Raw genomic sequence first — 15,036 nt, forward strand, 5'->3', positions numbered from 1 at the left:
AAGACCTATTAATCTCTACCAGCATACTAATATGCTGTTGGAGATGTGTAGGCTGTGTCTCACCAACAATCACTTCCTTTTCGGAGGTGATACTTACAGACAGATTAAGGGCACGGCGATGGGCACCTGCTTCGCCCCCAGCTATGCCAATCTACACATGGGCTGGTGGGAGGAGCAGGTGCTCAAAGTTGACTACAGTAATGAGTGGAGAGAAAATGTCATTAAATGGATCCGCTTCATTGATGATTTATTTATCATATGGAATGGATCTAGAGAATCAGCACAAAAGTTTATTGAAAGCATAAACATAAACAAATTGAACTTAAAATTTACTGAGCAAATAAGTACAGAGAAAGTGACTTATTTAGATTTAGAGGTGTACATTGCACAGAATTCAATCCAAACGTGCACTTTCAGAAAACCAACTGCAGGAAATTCAATCCTGCATGCGGCTAGTTTCCACCCTACTAAACTTAAGATGAGTATCCCTTATGCAGAGAATCTGAGAATGAAACGCAACTGCAGCGAAGCTACTACTTTGGGGCAGGCCCAGGAAGCCTTGAGCCACAGATTTCTCCAGAGAGGATACAAAATGGAAACGCTAAGACAGGCAAAATCGAAAGTAGCAAATATGGAGAGAAGTGTATTATTGAAACCAGACATTAAAAAAGCTGAAGAAAAGCGGAAGAATACTGAAAGTCAGATCCGCATGATCACTGGTTTCAGTACATACCAGGCTAGAGTGAGAGATAGCCTGAGTAGACACTGGCACCTCGTCAAGCAGGACCCTATTCTAAAAGGGAAGGTCACACGAATCCCTTTGGTGACTTTTAACCGTGCTAAATCTATGAGAGATGACCTATTTAAAACTGATTTGGAAGCCAAGAAAGGTGGGGGTTGGCTTAAAGCAAGCCCAGGCTTCCACAAATGTTTTAAATGCAAGGCCTGTAGACACGGTAAAAATACACATCAAATAATGTCTCCCCTTTTGAACAGTCCTTGGAAAATAAGAAAGCCACTTAATTGTAAAAGCGAATTTGTTGTTTATGTCTTGAAATGCTCTTGCCCTAAGATGTATATAGGAAGCACCATCCACATGGTCCACGTGCGCATCCTGCAGCATCTTAGGGCAATCGCTAATAATGATAAAAACTATGTTGTTGCTCGTCACATAAATGAATTCCACAAAGGCAATACTAATGAACTAACATACTTTGCCATTGATCAAGTCCCTAAAGAACAAAGAGGAGGCGATAGGGAAAGGAAATTAAGAAAACTGGAGTCTAAATACATACTTATGTTCAACACAAAAAGTCCTCATGGTATGAATGTTGAAGAAGATCTACACATACATTTAAAATAGAGGTATCGTTCCCAATCATGTTGATTTTAAATTTGGTTTTAAATTTTGATTTTAACTATAACTATTCAGTGATGGACTGATTGCTCCTTTTTTCCATACTCTTCAACATGATCGTTTTAAGGACAACCGTTGTTTAACAATAATCATAGGACGCAATTTATAAATTTCTGTAGGATTCCCTGATAGATAGAATACTGTTGCACTAGCACTTTATTGTGATAGATAGAATACTGTTGCACTAGCACTGTATTGTGACAATATTGCGATTTTTTGCACAAAGAAAGGCACTAGCACTTTATTCAAGCATTGAATTGCACAAAGCACTAGCACTTTATTGACACAGAGTTGAATCCTATTGTTAAATTATTCCATAATTGTATGTCCTAATATGACATTATTATGTGTCTTTTCTTTTCCCTTGTCTCCCCTCTTGGTTCCTGGATGTAAAGGTTACCAAAATGGATTACAAACGAATTATTCATTGGAAACTTCGTTGATTCTAAATTATGAAAGATGGACAATTCAATCATGACAAGGGATCTAAATTTATATGACTAAATTATGACTTGTGTAATAACGTTATAAATGATTTGGAGTATGGAAATATAAGAATGATGCACTATTGAAATGAGACTTAGAGTACTCTATTTATGTGTCAGATAATGTCACTCTCTTTGAATTTTCTCCTCTACTTTTAATGGATGCTTTGATTTAAATGTAAATATGTAAATATATGAAATATTTGTAAACTTTTAAATCCAATCCATTTTTTTTGACTCACTTGAATGAGATAAATGTTGATATAAGAGAGATTTCTGGCACTATGTCAAGACAACGTTGTATTGGAAAAAACTAAGCATCACGGCAATGATAATCTGCTGTTTATGTCTATTGAGGAGCTAATCATGTGACCTTGTATTTTTTGCTTAAAATGGAAACGTTTGGTCCACATTAGATTGTGTGAGCAAGGGATACGTCCCGAAACGCGTAACGAAAGGAAATAAATACCCAAGCCGGATGGCTGAAAGCATCCCGAGTGTCGGTGTCTGATTTGGAGAAAGTCGGATTTGGTTGCAAATATATATATATATATATTACCTACTGGCGGTCGCCAGTAGGTAGTTATAGTTAGGACCACGTTTCCATAGGAAATCCGCAACATTCTATTTTGAATAACTTTGGCGCCGGTCGACGAATCCTCGCGAATTTTTCAAAGTAGGTGGGGCGCTACGCTCCGCTCCTTCCCTGAAAGTCTCGGGGGGATTCGTCAAGCGGGGGCTGAGATAAAAGGGGGGTCCCAAAACGCGTTTTCCAATGCATTTTTCCATAGGACCTTTAGACAGGGCTACAGCCCGAACGGCTGAACAGAATTACTAGAAATTTGGCAGAGAGGTAGTCCTCAGGTCAAGGAAGTGCCTTTTGTAGGTTTGGTGTAAATCTGTTCAGTAGATTCTGAGAAAATAGCCTTTAAATCAATATATATATCTGAGCCAGCTTACGGTGCGCTTACGGTACGCTTACCGTACGCGTACGGTGGCGTGCGCGAGCACGATTCTGATTGGCTCTTAGATCTTAGTAAACATTCGAATCGGCCGAAACCAGGAAGCGGCGGCCGCCATTTCGTGTGTTTCACTCAGAAAAAAAAGAGTGATAACAAGAAAAGGGGGCAAGGAGGAGAGTTACAGACCCCCTAACATTTGTAAGGGGGTCAAAGAAGGACAGAAAAGTACAAAGAAAACATTTATGGATTTTAAAAAAAATCGCGGGGTACGCGTACGGTAAGCGTACGGTAAAAAAAAAAAAAAAAAAAGAAATGAAATGCAGATTTAAGTGTTTAGATATTAGGGGGCTCTAAAAAGAGCCGTTGTGTTTATGAAGTGATTTTTAAGTGGTACCTACAAGTAAGTACCGATGCAGAGTCTAAGGTTCAAGAGGAAGACTCTGTTCCCTTCATCATTGAAGTGCACACCATCTCCTCTATAAATGTCTTGCATGTCGTAACGCAAGTTGTTGTGGTAAATGGAACCCATACCATAGTCACGGAGGAAAGCAGAAACAGATTTGTTGACGTGCTTTCTTGCTTTGTCAATCTGTGGACAGAAATGATTGGACCAGTTCCATTTTTGCCTTTGGCATATGTTAGAAAACACAAAGGCAGTTTTAGGGAAAAGTGAAAACAGTTGTGCAAAGGTGTCCTTCATAAGTATTTCCAGACCTACCCCAGTCAAAGTGCCTAGGTCATTGCCACCGCAGTGCACTATTATGAGGTCAGGGTGTTGGTTTTGCATGAAGGATTTCACCAATGGCATCAATTGGTGCCACTTTAACCCTCTCTGACCAATCCATTTAATGTCTACATTTGGCAAAGCAAGGTCTCTCACCATACCTGTTTTCTCTGCAAACTTTTCACTCCAGAAGACATAGCTGTGTCCTACAATCCACACTGTGAACATCTTCAAAGGAGATCTGGATGCACTCAGGAGGTGTATTTCAGTAGAATGGTAAAAAGAAATGAAAGACAGTTTGGAAATGGAGGCATACATATTTTTTTTTTAAAAAAAGAACTAATTGGCTGTTTCATACCATTCTACACTAAAAACTAGTCTGTATGTGTAAATTTATAGAAGCATGTTTTGTATTGGTACAGAAAAATGTGTTACCAAAGAACAGTACTATGGATTTGCTGTTAGGTTAGAAAAGTCAAGCACTCTTGCTCTGTGGAATTGAAACATTGTTTGGCGAACTTCTGACCTAACTCCACACAGCAGTGTTCCATGAGCTATTGCTATGGTAGCAGGCAGAAGTCAAGTTGGGGGAAGGGTACTAGGCAGAAGTCAAGTTGGGGGAAGGGTACTTTTGGAAAAGGGTTGGTTTTCAACCAATAGAAATGTGTGATTACATTTGAAAAAAAGGGGGAAGCACTGAGATTTGAAATTAACATGTATATATGTGGAAAAAGAGAGGGAAAGTTTGCCATTATCTGGTTCTGCTGAGAGGAGAGAGGTGTAAAGAACAGAGATCCTGGCTCTGATAATCTGCTGTTTGAGTGCCACATTTCTTTCACAACTAACTAATTTTAAAGGTGAGTTTAGAGTTTGAGAGGGGATGTATATGGTAAATTAAGAAATGAATAATAGAAATGCAATTCTTTTTGTTGAAGTTGTGTTTATTAATTTCTGTTTTGGGAGAAATTTAAATGTGAGGAACAAGTAAAATAATATGGACTATGTTTTCACAATAAATTAAGGTGTACTGGTATAAAAAAAGAATAGTTTAAGGGTTTGAGGTTGGACTCAGTAATGCAAATACATTCAGCATCACTAAGGCTGGTTGCCCTTGCTGGAGTGTAGGCAGTCACCCAGGTTACAAATGGTGCTGGTCTGAAAAAGCAGTTTGGACATGTGCTTTTTAAAAAATCTGAAAAGTGGATTCATAATGTGTCAGTCTGTAAAAGTGATTATCACTTGCCAAAAAAAAGAGCAGTAAGTGTGCTTTCAAATTGGCAAAGAAATTTCGTTTTGTGACTAATGTGAAAACATGACTCTGTGTGCAAATAGGAATTACAGGCAGAGATTTATTGCGTATTGCTCTGGTGATTTCACAGTTGCATTAGATGGAAAGGGGGAGCCATTTTTTGGTGCAGAAGCAGACTCTTAGCACACACCCAGCTGCTTACCATGTGGAATCATGCACAGTATTCACAAGCGAGTGGGGTTTGAGGTTTCAGTCAGTAATGCAAATACATTCAGCATCACTAAGGCTGGTTGCCCTTGCTGGAGTGTAGGCAGTCATCCAGGTTACAAATGGTGCTGGTCTGAAAAAGCAGTTTGGACATGTGCTTTTTTAAGAATCTGAAAAGTGGATTCATAATGTCAGTCAGTCATAAAGTCTTTATTCGGTTTAAGTGCAAACCATAAAAGCATACTACAATAAATACATATTAAAAACAAAGATTTCATTTTTAGGAGATTACCAAGCTTAAAAAGAAACATCATTACAACAATTGTTATTACAAAGTGTCATTATCTGATGAAATAAAAACATTAAAAAAAGGGGTACAGTTCATTTCTTCAAGGTACGAATTACCACAGTTAAAAAACTTGCAATATTGAAAGTTTCCCAGACATTGTTTAAAAGCTGTAGGTACAGAAAAGCAGGTCTCACTTGAACAAAGCCTTTATCTCTTAAAATTGGGATTAAAAAATGTTTCCTGATGTCAATAAAGTGCTCACAGAAGAAAAAGAGGTGTATAATGTCCTGGGGGGAAAAGTTATCACAGGAACAAGGGCCAGGGTCCAACGCCCTTTTCCAGTCTATCTTAACTCCGATCAATAGATGTAGTTGGTTCAATCTAAATCTGGTTAAAAGAAAACGGTGATTTGGATTTGTTACATATCCGAGATAAGGTTCCATAAAAGGTGTTGTTTTACAGAGCTGATGGCTCCTAACGGAACCTTTAACCAGCTCCTTCTCTTCCCTTACCAAGGTAGATATGCACCTATGAGTTTCTTTGCACCAGTTGATATCACCTTTTACCAGAGTCTCGGGGGAAAGAAACAGCTCTGGTCTGCCAAGCTTTTTCGCCAGGGTCCAAATATATTTCAACCAGGGTATATTCAAACCATGGTCAAGCAAGAGACAGTCTCTCAAAATAGTGTGATTCAGGTGTAAATCCGGGTTAAGCGAAACGCTGATCCATTTGAGTATCGGGGCCAGAGCAATACTGTCTTCAAGATAACCGATGCCCAGTTCCTGATGGACAATATAATTAGCGGTAGAGATCGGGACTGAGAGGAGATTTTTAAAAAATCTATCCTCAACAGTCTGAATGCTTTTGGCGTTGTTAATACCCCAGACCTCCGCTCCGTACAAGGCTATGGAGAGACACTTTGCTTTGTACACCTGGATAAGGGCCTTCAATGGTCTGGCACCCAGTTTTCTTGCAAAGCCCAGAACGCCTACTGTTGCTCTTGAAAACACAATCTTTTTAGCCTGTATTTGGGTTGCCCCAGAATCTCGATCATCAAAAAGAACGCCCAAATAAGGAAAAGAAGAGACCCTGGATAATTGATGGCCCCCACATAAAAAAGTTTTGGATTTTGCGGATTTAGGGCCAATAACCATGACATGTGATTTGATAAAATTAACAGATAGGTCCAAAGCCTTCATAAAATCAGCGAATGAGTTTAACAATCGCTGGAGGCCCACTCCCGTTCTGGCGATTAGAGCGGCATCGTCAGCATATAAAAGGGCAGGGACTGAATATTTCCCTGCACGGGAGATATCTTTACATGTGGCGATAAGAGTATTGTCTAAATCGTTTATATACAAAGTAAAAAGGAGAGGTGCCAAAATGCACCCCTGCCTAACCCCATAACATATGGGTATATCTTTTGTGCAATTACCCTTTTGATCATAACGAACTGTAGCTATTAACTCTCTGTGTAGGTCCGCTAAAAAGTGGACGATGTTTTTGTCAACACCAAGTGCAAGAAGCATGGGCCATAGTTTTGATCTATTGACACGGTCAAAGGCCGAAGACAAGTCCATAAAGGCGACCAGCAGGGTTCCTTTCTTGGCCACCGTGTATTTACCAATTAAAAGTTGTAGGTTTAAACATTGGTCTATGGTGCCCATCCCTTTCCTAAATCCATACTGGACCATAGAGAGTTTTCCAGATTCCTCTAACCAACCATTTAGTTGGGCGAGGACGATCCTCCCAAGAACTTTCACTGAGGAGTCTATAAGAGAAATTGGTCGATAGCAGCTCGGGTCGCCTCTGTCCCCCTTTTTAAAAATAGGAACGATGACCGATTTCGCCCACGTTAGTGGGAGGCCCTGTTGACACGCATTTGTAAAAACATTAAAAAGGATTTTGGACCAGAGTTTTATATCTGATTTAAAAAGATCAGCCGGGACTCCATCAGGTCCCGGCGCCTTGTTACTTGTCATTTGAAGAATAGCGTTTGTCACCTCTGATTCTGTAAAGGTCAACGTATAACTGTCAAAGTTAAATAAGGGCCCCGCCCTTGAACCATCTCCATCATACACCTGTTTAAAATGTAAAATAATATGGACTATGTTTTCACAATAAATTAAGGTGTACTGGTATAATAAAAGAATAGTTTAAGGGTTTGAGGTTGGACTCAGTAATGCAAATACATTCAGCATCACTAAGGCTGGTTGCCCTTGCTGGAGTGTAGGCAGACACCCAGGTTACAAATGATGCTGGTCTGAAAAAGCAGTTTGGACATGTGCTTTGTAAAAAATCTGAAAAGTGGATTCATAATGTGTCAGTCTGTAAAAGTGTTTATCACTTGCCAAAAAAAAGAGCAGTAAGTGTGCTTTCAAATTGGCAAAGAAATTTCGTTTTGTGACTAATGTGAAAACATGACTCTGTGTGCAAAGAGGAATTATAGACAGAGATTTATTGCGTATTGCTCTGGTGATTTCACAGTTGCATTAGATGGAAAGGGGGAGCCATTTTTTGGTGCAGAAGCAGACTCTTAGCACACACCCAGCTGCTTACCATGTGGAATCATGCACAGTATTCACAAGCGAGTGGGGTTTGAGGTTTCAGTCAGTAATGCAAATACATTCAGCATCACTAAGGCTGGTTGCCCTTGCTGGAGTGTAGGCAGTCACCCAGGTTACAAATGGTGCCGGTCTGAAAAAGCAGTTTGGACATGTGCTTTTTAAAAAATCTGAAAAGTGGATTCATAATGTGTCAGTCTGTAAAAGTGATTATCACTTGCCAAAAAAAAGAGTAGTAAGTGTGCTTTCAAATTGGCAAAGAAATTTCGTTTAAGGGCCTAATGTGAAAACATGACTCTGTGTGCAAATAGGAATTACAGGCAGAGATTTATTGCGTATTGCTCTGGTGATTTCACAGTTGCATTAGATGGAAAGGGGGAGCCATTTTTTGGTGCAGAAGCAGACTCTTAGCACACACCCAGCTGCTTACCATGTGGAATCATGCACAGTATTCACAAGCGAGTGGGGTTTGAGGTTTCAGTCAGTAATGCAAATACATTCAGCATCACTAAGGCTGGTTGCCCTTGCTGGAGTGTAGGCAGTCACCCAGGTTACAAATGGTGCTAGTCTGAAAAAGCAGTTTGGACATGTGCTTTTTAAAAAATCTGAAAAGTGGATTCATAATGTGTCAGTCTGTAAAAGTGTTTATCACTTGCCAAAAAAAAGAGCAGTAAGTGTGCTTTCAAATTGGCAAAGAAATTTCGTTTTGTGACTAATGTGAAAACATGACTCTGTGTGCAAATAGGAATTAGAGGCAGAGATTTATTGCGTATTGCTCTGGTGATTTCACAGTTGCATTAGATGGAAAGGGGGAGCCATTTTTTTTTGCAGAAGCAGACTCTTAGCACACACCCAGCTGCTTACCATGTGGAATCATGCACAGTATTCACAAGCGAGTGGGGTTTGAGGTTTCAGTCAGTAATGCAAATACATTCAGCATCACTAAGGCTGGTTGCCCTTGCTGGAGTGTAGGCCGTCACCCAGGTTACAAATGGTGCTGGTCTGAAAAAGCAGTTTGGACATGTGCTTTTTAAAAAATCTGAAAAGTGGATTCATAATGTGTCAGTCTGTAAAAGTGTTTATCACTTGCCAAAAAAAAGAGCAGTAAGTGTGCTTTCAAATTGGCAAAGAAATTTCGTTTTGTGACTAATGTGAAAACATGACTCTGTGTGCAAATAGGAATTACAGGCAGAGATTTATTGCGTATTGCTCTGGTGATTTCGCAGTTGCATTAGATGGAAAGGGGGAGCCATTTTTTGGTGCAGAAGCAGACTCTTAGCACACACCCAGCTGCTTACCATGTGGAATCATGCACAGTATTCACAAGCGAGTGGGGTTTGAGGTTTCAGTCAGTAATGCAAATACATTCAGCATCACTAAGGCTGGTTGCCCTTGCTGGAGTGTAGGCAGTCACCCAGGTTACAAATGGTGCTGGTCTGAAAAAGCAGTTTGGACATGTGCTTTTTAAAAAATCTGAAAAGTGGATTCATAATGTGTCAGTCTGTAAAAGTGATTATCACTTGCCAAAAAAAAGAGTAGTAAGTGTGCTTTCAAATTGGCAAAGAAATTTCGTTTTGTGACTAATGTGAAAACATGACTCTGTGTGCAAAGAGAAATTACAGGCAGAGATTTATTGCGTATTGCTCTGGTGATTTCACAGTTGCATTAGGAGGAAAGGGGGAGCCATTTTTTGGTGCAGAAGCAGACTCTTAGCACACACCCAGCTGCTTACCATGTGGAATCATGCACAGTATTCACAAGCGAGTGGGGTTTGAGGTTTCAGTCAGTAATGCAAATACATTCAGCATCACTAAGGCTGGTTGCCCTTGCTGGAGTGTAGGCAGTCACCCGGGTTACAAATGGTGCTGGTCTGAAAAAGCAGTTTGGACATGTGCTTTTTAAAAAATCTGAAAAGTGGATTCATAATGTGTCAGTCTGTAAAAGTGATTATCACTTGCCAAAAAAAAGAGTAGTAAGTGTGCTTTCAAATTGGCAAAGAAATTTCGTTTTGTGACTAATGTGAAAACATGACTCTGTGTGCAAAGAGAAATTACAGGCAGAGATTTATTGCGTATTGCTCTGGTGATTTCACAGTTGCATTAGAAGGAAAGGGGGAGCCATTTTTTGGTGCAGAAGCAGACTCTTAGCACACACCCAGCTGCTTACCATGTGGAATCATGCACAGTATTCACAAGCGAGTGGGGTTTGAGGTTTCAGTCAGTAATGCAAATGCATTCCGCATCACTAAGGCTGGTTGCCCTTGCTGGAGTGTAGGCAGTCACCCAGGTTACAAATGGTGCTGGTCTGAAAAAGCAGTTTGGACATGTGCTTTTTAAAAAATCTGAAAAGTGGATTCATAATGTGTCAGTCTGTAAAAGTGATTATCACTTGCCAAAAAAAAGAGTAGTAAGTGTGCTTTCAAATTGGCAAAGAAATTTCGTTTTGTGACTAATGTGAAAACAAATGTAGTAATATATTTAAATAAAATAAAGGATTTTTTTTTTAGTTTTTTTCAGGTATTGCTGAAGAGCAGTGAACAAAATTTAAGATGCCTACAAAATCCAGAGTAAAAAAAGACCACAAAAAACACCTATATTTGAAGACAACTGGAGGACCTAAGTTAGTTGAAGATGCTCATGTTGGGAAAAAGAAAAAAATCTTCTGGTAAGCAGACAAAAATTTTTCTAAAGAACATATTCAAAAAAAGGAAAAATGTACAAAATGTCTGTACTGGAAAGAATGATTTCAATCGAAAAGGACAGGAAAAAATTGAGAATTTAGTTAATGCAAATATACCTTCTGCAACTAAAAAGATTAACTTAAACAGAAAAACAGCGTTTAAAGAGATACGTAGAAAAATGTTTCAGAGAAGAGTTATGTCCAATTTGATAAAGGATGTGAAGAAATATAAGCAAAAGGCTAAGTTTTATAAGAGAAAAAAAGAAATTGAAGCCATTGCAGCAAAGGCATTAGAATTAAAAAGGAAACTATTCATTTTAATTTTGAATATGATGCGTACATTAGACAAAATGGTTAATGTACTGAAATCACATAGCAAAAGGAAAAGAGTAGTGAACAGAACAAACTTTTCTAAAGTGTTTTTAGGAAAATGGATGCATAGTTCAAGTAGTGAACCTTTTTTTAATGAAGAGAGTTATTTTCAAAGTAATAGTTTGCTGTATGCAATTGACACCAGAGGTCGTGCTTATGAAGTGAAAAATGGTTGCATAATGGAGAAGGAGATAATGGTTCCAAGAGATGAGGTACAAGTGATGGCGGATGAGGCTATGGGGAGATGTCCTAAAGCCCCAGTGTACACTTGGAATTGTAGTAGTATTTGCACTGTGCGTCAGGAATCTATTGATAAATTTCGTGAGTTTCTAAGAGAATATAGTAAAAAAAGTGTAAAACAGAAGATTAAGGTGCTTCAAAGTCTGGATCCATGCAGAGTGAGAGAGAATACTGGTTTGCAGGGTCATTCTCTGGCTTGTCTATGTAGAAAAGTGTGTAATAGTGTTTTCCATCATTTTAGGATGCTGGCTGTTCATCATACTGAAATGAGAAAGTTTGTGAGACGGTTGTATTTTGCTAAAAGTCCAGCAATAAAGTTAGATGAATTGAATAGGGCTCTGTTCCGTGGAACGGTATCAGATGTAGAGAAGGTTGTTGATGAAATTCAGTTTTGTTACTTTGGTCCTGAACAAAACAGTGCAGAGAAGGACACAGTAAATGAGGAAGAAGTGGAAGAGAATGTAGAACCCTCTGTAAGTAAGACATTTAATGATCACATAACAAAATTTGCAATAATCTCTAATGAAAGACCAAATATTACTTGTATTTGTTGCCGCAGAACTCATTATAGAAAACAAACTAGGAATGTTGATCTCTACAGAAAGAGTGAAAATGAAGATAATTATAAGTGGATGGATTTTGCCACATATATATTTCTTGAAAATTGTTTTGAATTGGGTGAAGATCAGCGTATTTGTAAATACTGTTACAACAAGTTAGAGGAAAATAGAATGCCGACCAGAGCTGTACATAATAATTTAGAATTGGATGCTATTCCTGCTGAACTTTCTGAATTAAATACATATGAGTCTATACTCATTCAATGTGTTCATCCGTTCCAGACCATAGTACGTATGGAGCCCAAAACTGGTAAATTACCTCCTTCAGATTTACTGAGAGGTTTAAAAGGTAGAGTGGTGTATTTGCCCTTGGATTTGAAAAAAAATATGGAAACTATTGATGCGGATACTTTGGAAACTGAACCATTAATTATTCTGGTTAATGGTGTACCTACAAAGAATAAGAAGATTTGGCAGGAGCTGGTAGATGTACGGAAAGTACAAAGAGCAAATTTGTATTTGAAAAGGAATAACAAATGGTATGAATCAATTTATATAGAAGAAGAAGAAGAAGAAGATTTACAAGAAGACACAGAAACACCAACTGGACAAATTGAAAAAGTGGACAAGTCAAAGGAAGAAGAAATTTATGAACATTTTAGCATACATCCTCTTCATTCAAAAGAAGTTATGGGAGACAATATTGATCTATTTCAGATGAAGAAAGCAAAAGGAACTCCCGTGAGTGTATGGGAGGAGAGCTTGGAAGCTCGATGTTTTCCCCAGCTGTTTCCTAAAGGAAAAGGAGGACGATACGATGAATGTCCGGAACAGATTCCAGCTTCTGAGTATCGGACTACAAGACTATATGCTGAAGATCCCAGATTTCGACAAAGTATTCCTTATTTGTTCCATCTTTTATTTGAAAGCGACTTGTCTGCATTGTCTTATGCAGTAAATCACATTTTAAAAAGTGGAGTACATTTGCAAAATGTGTCTGCTAAGGATTTTATGGAGAAAGTGCAGCACCGAGATGATCATTTGGAAACACAACTGATCAATCTGATGGCTTGTCAGCGTGGGACAAATGAATATTGGTACCGACGCCATGGTGAATTAAAATGCATGTTACGGAATTTAGGAACACCAACATGGTTCGTTACCCAAAGCTGTGCCGAGTACGCTTGGGATGATTTACTGGATTTTCTACGAGAGGCAAATTCAAACATTAAAAACATCGAATACAAGACAGCAGGAGAACTGTGCTCATTGGATCCGGTTAATGTTTGCAGATATTTCAATCATAGATTTGAGGCTATGATGTCCTTCATCTGCAATAAAAAAAATCCACCTCTAGGAGAAGTAGTGGATTTCTTTTGGAGAAAAGAGTACCAGGCAAGAGGTGCTCCTCATATTCATATGCTGTTGTGGATCAAGGATGCCCCAAAGTTTGGAACAGATACTGATGAAGCAATGTTATCTTACATTGAAGAATATGCAACATGTGCTATACCAAAAAGCACAGAAGAGAAAAAGTTAAAGGAGCAAGTTTTACGTTTCCAAAGTCATCGGTGTGGAAAATACTGTCGACGGAAATACAAGAGCAAAGATAAATACTACACTAAATGTCGATTTGGATTTCCTAGACCTGTTCTTTCAAATGGAAGAGTTAACAGTTTTATGTCATCTGTGAGACATACTATCACAAGAAAATCACCTAAGAATACCTACAACCTTAAAAGAAAAGAAGAATCAAAAAATATAAATGACTACAACCCAGTGATTTTTTCCATGTGGAACGCTAACATGGATATACAGTATGTAGATGACAATTCCATTGCTGTTGCTCGATATGTAACGTCTTACATTGCGAAATCAGAAAAAACAGAATTGAAGGAAATGTGGGAAGAGATTTCTCACGAGAAAACTGTCAGTAAGAAGCTGTACAGTTTCAGTTTGAAGATGTTATCGCATCGAGAAATTGGATCCTACGAATGTTCAGATAGGTTATCTTCTGCAAGTCTCTACTCGAAATCAAGAAGAATAATTTGGGCAAGTTTAGGCCTTGCAGCAATGAGAAATCGGGTACTGAAATCTGTTGGAGAAATTGAATATTTGGCCGAGAACGACCCAGAAAGTACAGATATTTTGAAAACAAACATGTTGGACACATATTACCCAAAAAGAAGTCATCATCTTGAGAACATGTGTCTCTATGAAGTGCTGCAGAACTACATTTTTTCACGGAAAGCCACAGAAGACATCAACAATGGAAAATATAAAGTCATTGGTGAGGAAGGATGTTTGGTGAAGCAAACAAAAGGAAGTTTGATAAATCACCGGAAGCTGAGTTGCGACACTACTGACAAAAAGGAATTTTACTACTTGGCTCTTTTACAGCTGTTTAAACCATGGCGTACAGAGGATGAACTACTGGGAGAATTTCAAAGCTATGAAGATTCTTTTAATGCTTGCAAAGACAGCATACAATGCAATACATTCACAACTTATCTGCAAATGTTAAATGAAGAAATTGAACAGGAAACTACAATTGCAGCAGAAATAGCTAGAGACAGTTCTCAGGACAGCCAAAGTTCAGGAACACTCAGTCAAGATCCCCTAGGACAACCAATCGTTGAAAATGAAGCATCAATAGCCATGAATGAAGTGGAAACGGCTATGAATCAAGCTCAAGAAGAATTTATAGACTTACAAAATTTGGAAAGACAACTGAACGAAGAGCAGCAACAAATTTATGAAGAGATCAGAAACAAAATTGATCACGGATTTCTACATGAAAAAAAAGAGTGCTCATGCACATCATTTCATCCAATCAGGATGTATGTAAGCGGACAAGCTGGAACTGGAAAAAGTTTCCTAATAAAAGTCATCAGAAGCTACCTACAGCAAAAAACGGATTCTACTTTGTCTTGTGTGGTTACTGCTCCAACTGGGTTAGCAGCATATAACATAAAAGGAATCACTTTACATCGTTTGCTAATGTTACCAGTGGAGCATGAGAACAAAATACAATACAACAAGCTAACTGGAGAAGCATGCTTGGAAGTTTCAAGAGTATTGAAGAAGATGCAAGTTCTCATTATTGATGAGGTGAGCATGGTATCAAACTTAATGCTTGCCTTTGTGCATTTAAGAATGCAGCAAATTCTGAAGACAGACTATGACGTGTTATTTGGAGGAAAACACGTCATAGTTTTTGGAGATCTTTTGCAACTTACTCCAGTTAAAGGACAAACAGTGTTTAATACTGTGACACATGAAGACACG

The sequence above is a fragment of the Triturus cristatus genome, chromosome 4_1 (assembly GCF_964204655.1).
Source record: "Triturus cristatus chromosome 4_1, aTriCri1.1, whole genome shotgun sequence".
NCBI lineage: Eukaryota > Metazoa > Chordata > Amphibia > Caudata > Salamandridae > Triturus > Triturus cristatus.